Source organism: Protopterus annectens, chromosome 7.part0, assembly GCF_019279795.1.
Source record: "Protopterus annectens isolate FY-2018-M chromosome 7.part0, PAN1.0, whole genome shotgun sequence".
NCBI classification, from domain to species: domain Eukaryota; kingdom Metazoa; phylum Chordata; order Ceratodontiformes; family Protopteridae; genus Protopterus; species Protopterus annectens.
In genome coordinates this window covers 1,058,093,010-1,058,100,313 of record NC_056739.1, presented here as the reverse complement: position 1 = coordinate 1,058,100,313, position 7,304 = coordinate 1,058,093,010, and the positions used below count along the sequence as shown (strand labels likewise).

Genomic DNA, 7,304 nt, shown 5'->3' with positions numbered 1-7,304 from the left:
TGGGTCTATATGGACAGCCCCAGGGATGTAAGCAAAAGTGTTCATTGGGCAGAGGCATCGCCCAACAAGCAGCCACACCTGCTATGAGTCCCACTGCAGCAAAGTCTAATCTACATGGCAAAGAACGGAATAACCGGATAAAGATGTATATATGTAGAGGTATGTGTATGTATATCTACCCATAGCTACATGTCGATATACCTCTTCCTCTCCATAGTACAAATGTATACATACAGAGACAGAATACATATAAATACCCACATATAGTTATATACATATGCAGCCACCCATACACCCATATGTCATTATATATATATATATATATATATATATATATATATATATATATATATATATATATGTACAGCAATATAAATATGTACATGTATGCATACATATACAGATATATCTGTATATAGTAATGTAGATATATATATATATATATATATATATATATATATATATATATATATATATATATATATATATGTGTGTGTGTGTGTGTGTAAATATACACATGTATATAGCTAGGATATGATACAGCAGTTACAAATTACATATGTTCACAGGCCGTGCAAATAGGGGTGAGGTGTCCAATCAACAAACGTGTAACATGTAGCATCAACCCCCCCCCCCCAGCTAGACTCATGAAACATACAGACACACAATAAAGGGAAACACACCACTACTTCCCAGACTACGGGCAGGATACTACCACTGGGAGAGAACTGACAAGTCTAATCTTGAAACAAAGACATCAAAGGGCCTCACCAGGTAAGTGAAAAAAACAATAAGAGTAGTGGTATTTCACTGGCGGCCGAGGCCTTCCACTTATTCTACACCTCTCATGTCTCTTCACAGTGCCAGACTAGAGTCAAGCTCAACAGGGTCTTCTTTCCCCGCTTATTCTGCCAAGCCCGTTCCCTTGGCTGTGGTTTGTATGTTTCACCTGTCTAGGTGGGGGGGTTGATGCTACATGTTACACATTTGTTGAGTGGACCCCTCACCCCCTACGTGGAGGGCAAAGGGCAGAACCGGCATTGCAAAAGCCTGGATGATTGACCATCTGAGGCCTCGTGGCCCAGCTGAGTTCTACGAGGCTGGGAAGGATTGGAGGGAGGTCCCCCTGAGAGGCTCAGCGAACACAGGGGACACAGAACGATTTGGCAGCCTCCAGGAGATATCTGACCCGGGAGAAGAGCTCTCCCACCCCGGTAGAAGTGAAAGCCTGGAAGGGTCCCTCCCCATGGAAGTCTAGAAGGGAGAGAGGGTCTGAAATCGGCCGGGCTTGGAGAGCTGCCACCTGTGTGAGGGGGGTCCAGACCACGGCCCCCTCTGGGACAGAAGTCCGGAAGGGAGAGAAGGTCTGAAATCAGCTGGGCTGGGAGAGCTCCCGCCTGGGTGAGGGGGCTCCGGACCACATCCCCCTCCAGGATGGAAGTCCGGAAGGGAGAGAGGGGCTGAAATCGGCCGGGCTGGGAGAGCTCCCGCCTGGGTGAGGGGGGTCCGGACCACGGCCCCCTCCGGGACGGAAGTCCGAAAGGGGGAGAGAGGTGAAAAGCAGCTGGGGATGGTGCGTCCTTGCTGAGTGAAAGGGTCCCGACCACCTCCGCTCCAGGTGGAAGTCCTTAAGGGAGTGAGCAGCGGAGACCGCTGGACCCCAAGAGCTCCTGCCAGGCAGGGGGAAGGTGTCCGACCTCGGCCGGGACCTGACGGCATCCCCAAAATATCGCAATGCCCCCAGAACCCCTTTGGACGGGAAAGAGGTGGGACGCGGAAGTCCCGATGAGAGGGGATCTGCCCCTCAATGGCCAAGGGGAGTTCTGCGGGCCTGGCTGGGATCGGAGGGAGGTCCCCCTGAGGGGCTCCAGGGGCACGGGGACACGGCCCTGCCAGGCAGCCTCCAGGAGATCTGGGGAAATGGGGACCTTGGAGCTCTGGACCGGAAAGGAGTGGGACACGCAAGTCCCGATGAGAGTGGATCTGCCCCTCCGTGGCTGAGGGAGTTCCGCGGGGCTGGCCAGGATCAGAGGGAGGTCCCCCTGAGGGGCTCCAGGGGCACGGGGACACGGCCCTGCCAGGCAGCCTCCAGGAGATCTGGGGAAATGGGGACCTTGGAGCTCTGGACCGGAAAGGAGTGGGACACACAAGTCCCGATGAGAGTGGATCTGCCCCTCCGCGGCTGAGGGAGTTCCGCTGGTCCAGCTGGGATCAGAGGGAGGTCCCCCTGAGGGGCTCGGAGAGCACAGGGGACACAGAACAATCTGGCAGCCTCCAGGAGATATCTGACCTGGGAGAAGAGCTCTCCCTCCGTGGTAAATGTGGAAGCCCTGAGGGGTCGCTCCCCATGGAAGTCTGGAAGGGAGGGAGGGGATGAAATCGGCCGGGGTGGGAGAGCTCCCGCCTGGGTGAGGAGTGCCCCGACCTCGGCCCACCTCTGGGATGGAAGTCCGGAAGAGAGAGAGGGTCTGAAATCAGCTGGGCTTGGAGAGCTCCTGCCAGGCTGAGGAGAGCCCAGACCTTGGCCCCCTCCGGGACAGAAGTCCAGAAGGGGGAGAGAGGCAGAAAGTGGCCTAGGAGGGTTCACCCCGGCTGGGTGGGAGGGTCCCAACCACCCCCTCCAGGTGGAAGTCCTCAAGGGAGCAACCGGCGGGAGTCCGCAGGACCCCGAGAGCTCCTGTCGGGTAGGGGCAGGCGTCTGACTTTGGCTGTAACCCAATGTCATCCCCAAAATATCACAAAGTCCCTAGAACCCCACTGGATGGGAAAGGGGCATGCTGAGCGGAGTTCCGCGGGGTCAGTCACACCCCACGGGTCCGTCCTCCCAGTTGTCCACTGGGTACACGCGATCCAGCACGATTTGGCAGCCTCCAGGAGTTAAGGGACAACGGGATATCCCGTGGGTCGGCACGAGTCTGGTTCCCAGCCCTGGGGAGAATGCCTCCTGGCAGGCACCCTCGCGGCAATGCTCTCCCCGCCGTCCGCCGATCAATCGGGCCGACCGACTCCCTCTGGCGGAGGGCCCCCACGGTGTGGCTCTGCGGGTCACGGCTGGCGGGTCGAGCCTCTCCTCCCCAGAAGCGAGGTGCGGATGGGTGGCATTCCGTGCCCCTCGGCAGCAAAGTTGAGGTGAGACCGATGAGCCCGGGCCAAGGGGTGGGGGTCCTGTCACACGCCAGGCTGCTCTGCTGCTGCGGGTGCCACCCGAGTGCGGGAGCTCCGGGAGCTCTCTCCCTCATTCTCTGGCTCTAGCAGCACCCCCGGACCCTTCCCATGGGTGGAGGAGTGGGCTCCGGCCCCTGCTCTCTGCCCGCCCGCCAAGGTGCTCCTATCTGGTTGATCCTGCCAGTAGCATATGCTTGTCTCAAACATTAAGCCATGCAAGTATTAGTGCACACGGATGCTACAGTGAAACTGCAAATGGCTCATTAAATCAGTTATGGTTCCTTTGATCGCTCCAATGTTACTTGGATAACTGTGGTAATTCTAGAGCTAATACATGCTGACGAGCGCTGACCTCCGGGGATGCATGCATTTATCAGACCAAAACCAATCCTGGTCTTGGCCAGGCAGCTTTGGTGATTCTAGATAAACTTGGGCCAATCGCATGCCCTTGTGGCGGTGATGCAACATTCGAATGACTGCCCTATCAATTTTCGATGTTACTATCTGTGCCTACCATGGTGACCATGGATAACAGGGAATCAGGTTTGATTCCAGAGAGGGAGCCTGAGAAATGGCTGCCTCATCCAAGGAAGGCAGCAGGCGAGCAAATTACCCACTCCTGACTTGGGGAGGTAGTGATGAAAAATAATACAGGACTCTTTCAAGGCCCTGTAATTGGAATGAGTACACTTTAAATCCTTTAATGAGGCTCTATTGGAGGGCAAGTCTGGTGCCAGCAGCCACGGTAATTCCAGCTCCAATAGTATATATTAAAGTTGCTACAATTAAAAAGCTCGTAGTTGGATTTTGGGATCAGGCTGGCGGTCTGCCGCGAGGTGAGCTACCACCTGTCACAGCCCCTGCCTCTCGGTGCTCCCTCGATCCTCTTAACTGAGTGTCCCAGGGGTCCAAAGCATTTACTTTGAAAAAATTAGAGTGCTCAAAGCAGGCCGGTCACCTGAATACTTCAGCTAGGAATAATGGAATAGGACTCCAGTTCTATTTTGTTGGTTTTCAGAACTGGGGCCATGATTAAGAGGGACGGCCAGGGGCATTCGTATTGTGCCACTAGAGGTGAAATTCTTGGACCGGTGCAAGACGAACGAAAGTGAAAGCATTTGCCAAGAATGTTTTCATTAATCAAGAATGAAAGTCGGAGGTTCGAAGATGATCAGATACCATTGTAGTTCCGACCATAAACAATGCCGACTAGCGATCTGGTGGCGTGATTCCCATGACCCACCAGGGAGCTTCTGGGAAACCAAAGTCTTTGGGTTTTGGTGGGAGTATGGTTGCAAAGCTGAAAGTTAAAGGAATTGACGGAAGGGCACCACCAGGAGTGGAGCTTGTGGCTTAATTTGACTCAACACGGGAAAACTCACCCATCCCGGACACGGACAGGATTGACAGATTGATAGCTCTTTCTCAATTCTGTGGGTGGTGGTGCATGGCCGTTCTTAGTTGGTGGAGCGATTTGTCTGGTTAATTCTGATAACAAACGAGACTCTGCCATGCTAACTAGTTATGTGGCCCCGTGCGGGCGTCTCCAACTTCTTAGAGGGACAAGTGGCTTTCAGACACACGAGACTGAGCAATAACAGGTATGTGATGCCCTTAGATGTCCGGGGCTGCACGCGTGCTACACTGAATGGATCAGCATGTGTCTACCCTTGGCCGACAGGTCCGGGTAATCCGCTGAATCCCATTCATGATAGGGACCGGAGATTGCAATTATTCCCCATGAACGAGGAATTCCCAGTAAGTCATAAGCTCACGTTGATTAAGTCCCTGCCCTTTGTACACACCGCCCGTCACTACTACCGATTGGATGGTTTAGTGAGGTCCTCGGATCGGCCTCGCTGGAGTCGGTCACGGCCCCGGTGGTGCGCCAAGAAGACGATCAAACTTGACTATCTAGAGGAAGTAAAAGTCGTAACAAGGTTTCCATAGATGAGCCTACGGAAGGATCATTAATGCAGAGGGTCCCGGGATGATGCCGTCCCCAGGTACCAGGGCCTCTCCTCGCTCCGCCACCTTGACCCCCGTGCCTCTCTCTCCGTGCCCCTCTCCAACTCCTGTCTCTCTGCGAGCCCCCCAGTGGAGGCTGGCGGGACCGAGCCCCCAGATCCTGGGGGAGGGGTGGGGGAGTGAGGGCAAAGGGCTGGCGTCCATACCCCCCCTCACCTCCCAGCAGCAGAAGGGAGGGGGTCTATCTGCGTGGCATGAGGCATGGGTGGCCATCCACATGATATGAGGGGATGGCGGCGGAGGGTGTGCCCGATCCAGCGGTGTGGTCTGCCACGTGCCCCAGGGGCGGCTGGCTCCTCATGCGGCAGGGGGAGGGAGAGGGCACTGTCCTGGCAGGGGGAGCAGTGGCTTCCACTCCAGCCGCACGGGGCCGCACGGGGGTGGCACACACTGGAGTCCTCTCCACTCGATGATGGTCACGGGTACCTGCATCGGCCATCCTCCTCCACCGCCTGGAAGTCCGGCGGTGGGGTTAGCAGGCCTGCGGAGGTTCCCAGGGAGGGGGGAGAGGATGGCCAGTCCATCCTCCCCACCCCTGAGGCCCCAGCTGTCCCGCCACCCCCCTGAGACTCCGCTCAGAACGCAACCTCAGATCAGACGTGGCAACCCGCCGAATTTAAGCATATTACTAAGCGGAGGAAAAGAAACTAACCAGGAGTCCCCCATTAACGGTGAATAAAGAGGGAAGACCCCAGCACCGAATTCCCACCCGGGCAACGGGCACAGGGAAATGTGGCGTATAGAAGTCCATATTCCCGGTGCCACCCAGGGGGCCCAAGTCCTTGTGATCGAGGCTCAGCCCGTGGATGGTGTGAGGCTGGTGGTGGCCCCCGGCGTGTCAGGATCAGGTCTTCCCAGAGTCGGGTTGTTTGTGAATGCAGCCCAAAGCAAGTGGTAAACTCCATCTAAGGCTAAACACCGGCACAAGACCAATAGCGGACAAGTACCGTAAGGGAAAGTTGAAAAGAACTTTGAAGAGAGAGTTCAAAAGGGTATGAAATCGTTCAGAGGTAAACGGGTGGGGTCCGCGTGGTCCACCCGGAGGATTCAACCCGGCGGCTGCGCCAGTCACCCGGGTGAGGTGGATCCCCTCCCCCTCTGGGGGGGTGGGAGACCGTCCCTAGGTGCACTGGCCGCCGTCGGGCACACTTCCTCTGAGACGGTGCACCGCGACTGGCTCTGGGTCGGCCAGGATGGCCGAGTGTAAGGTGGCTCCCCTCCCCAGAGAGGAGTGTTACAGCCCACAGCATCAGCCCTCGCCATGCCCCGGGGTCGTGGGAGATGACCGCTGCCGCACTCTCCCCCACCCTCGCGGCGGGGGCCGCTGGCTCCCAGCGGGACTGTCGACTGGGCTGGACTGCCCTCAGTGCGGCCTGACTTGTTCCCACAGCTGGGCCGGCGGGCTCATCTTGGGTGCCCAGGGTCCATGGCGACATCGGTGACCCACCCGTCCTATCTTGAAACACGGACCAAGGAGTCTAACAGGTGCCTGAGTCCGAGGGTGGGCAGGAGACCCCATGGCGCAGTGAAAGTGAGGGCCGGCACGCACCGGCTGAGGTGGGATCTCCCCGTGTGGGGGGGTGCACCGCCGGCCCGTCTAACCTGCCTGTCGGGGAGCTAGAGTGTGAGTGCACTTGGTGGGACCTGAAAGATGGTGAACTATGCCTGGGCAGGGCGAAGCCAGAGGAAACTCTGGTGGAGGTCTGTAGCAGTCCTGACGTGCAAATCGGTCATCCGACCTGGGTATAGGGGCGAAAGACTAATTGAACCATCTAGTAGCTGTTTCCCTCCAAAGTTTCCCTCAGGATAGCTGGCTCTTGGCGGATGCAGTTTTATCTAGTAAAGCGAATGATTAGAGGTCTTTGGGCTGAAACAATCTCAACCTATTCTCAAACTTTAAATGGGTAAGAAGCCTGACTCACTGGCTTGGAGTAGGGCATGGAATGCAGAACTGGTGCTGTGGAATGAACTGAATGCCGGGTTAAGGCGCCCGATGCCGACGCTCATCAGACCCCAGTAAAGGTGTTGGTTGATATAGACAGCAGGACAGTGGCCATGGAAGTCGGAATCCGCTAAGGAGTGTGTAACAACTCACCTGCTGAATCAACTAG

The 7,304-nt window shown here is 56.1% G+C and overlaps 1 long non-coding RNA gene across 1 annotated transcript; it reads left to right on the top strand.

The window, feature by feature from the left end:
• Nucleotides 1-770: 770 nt before the first annotated feature.
• Nucleotides 771-6,824, top strand: LOC122805856. The gene is made up of 3 exons (XR_006365469.1): nucleotides 771-938; nucleotides 5,452-5,453; nucleotides 6,811-6,824. It is a non-coding gene; the product is annotated as an uncharacterized LOC122805856 (long non-coding RNA).
• Nucleotides 6,825-7,304: the final 480 nt, after the last annotated feature.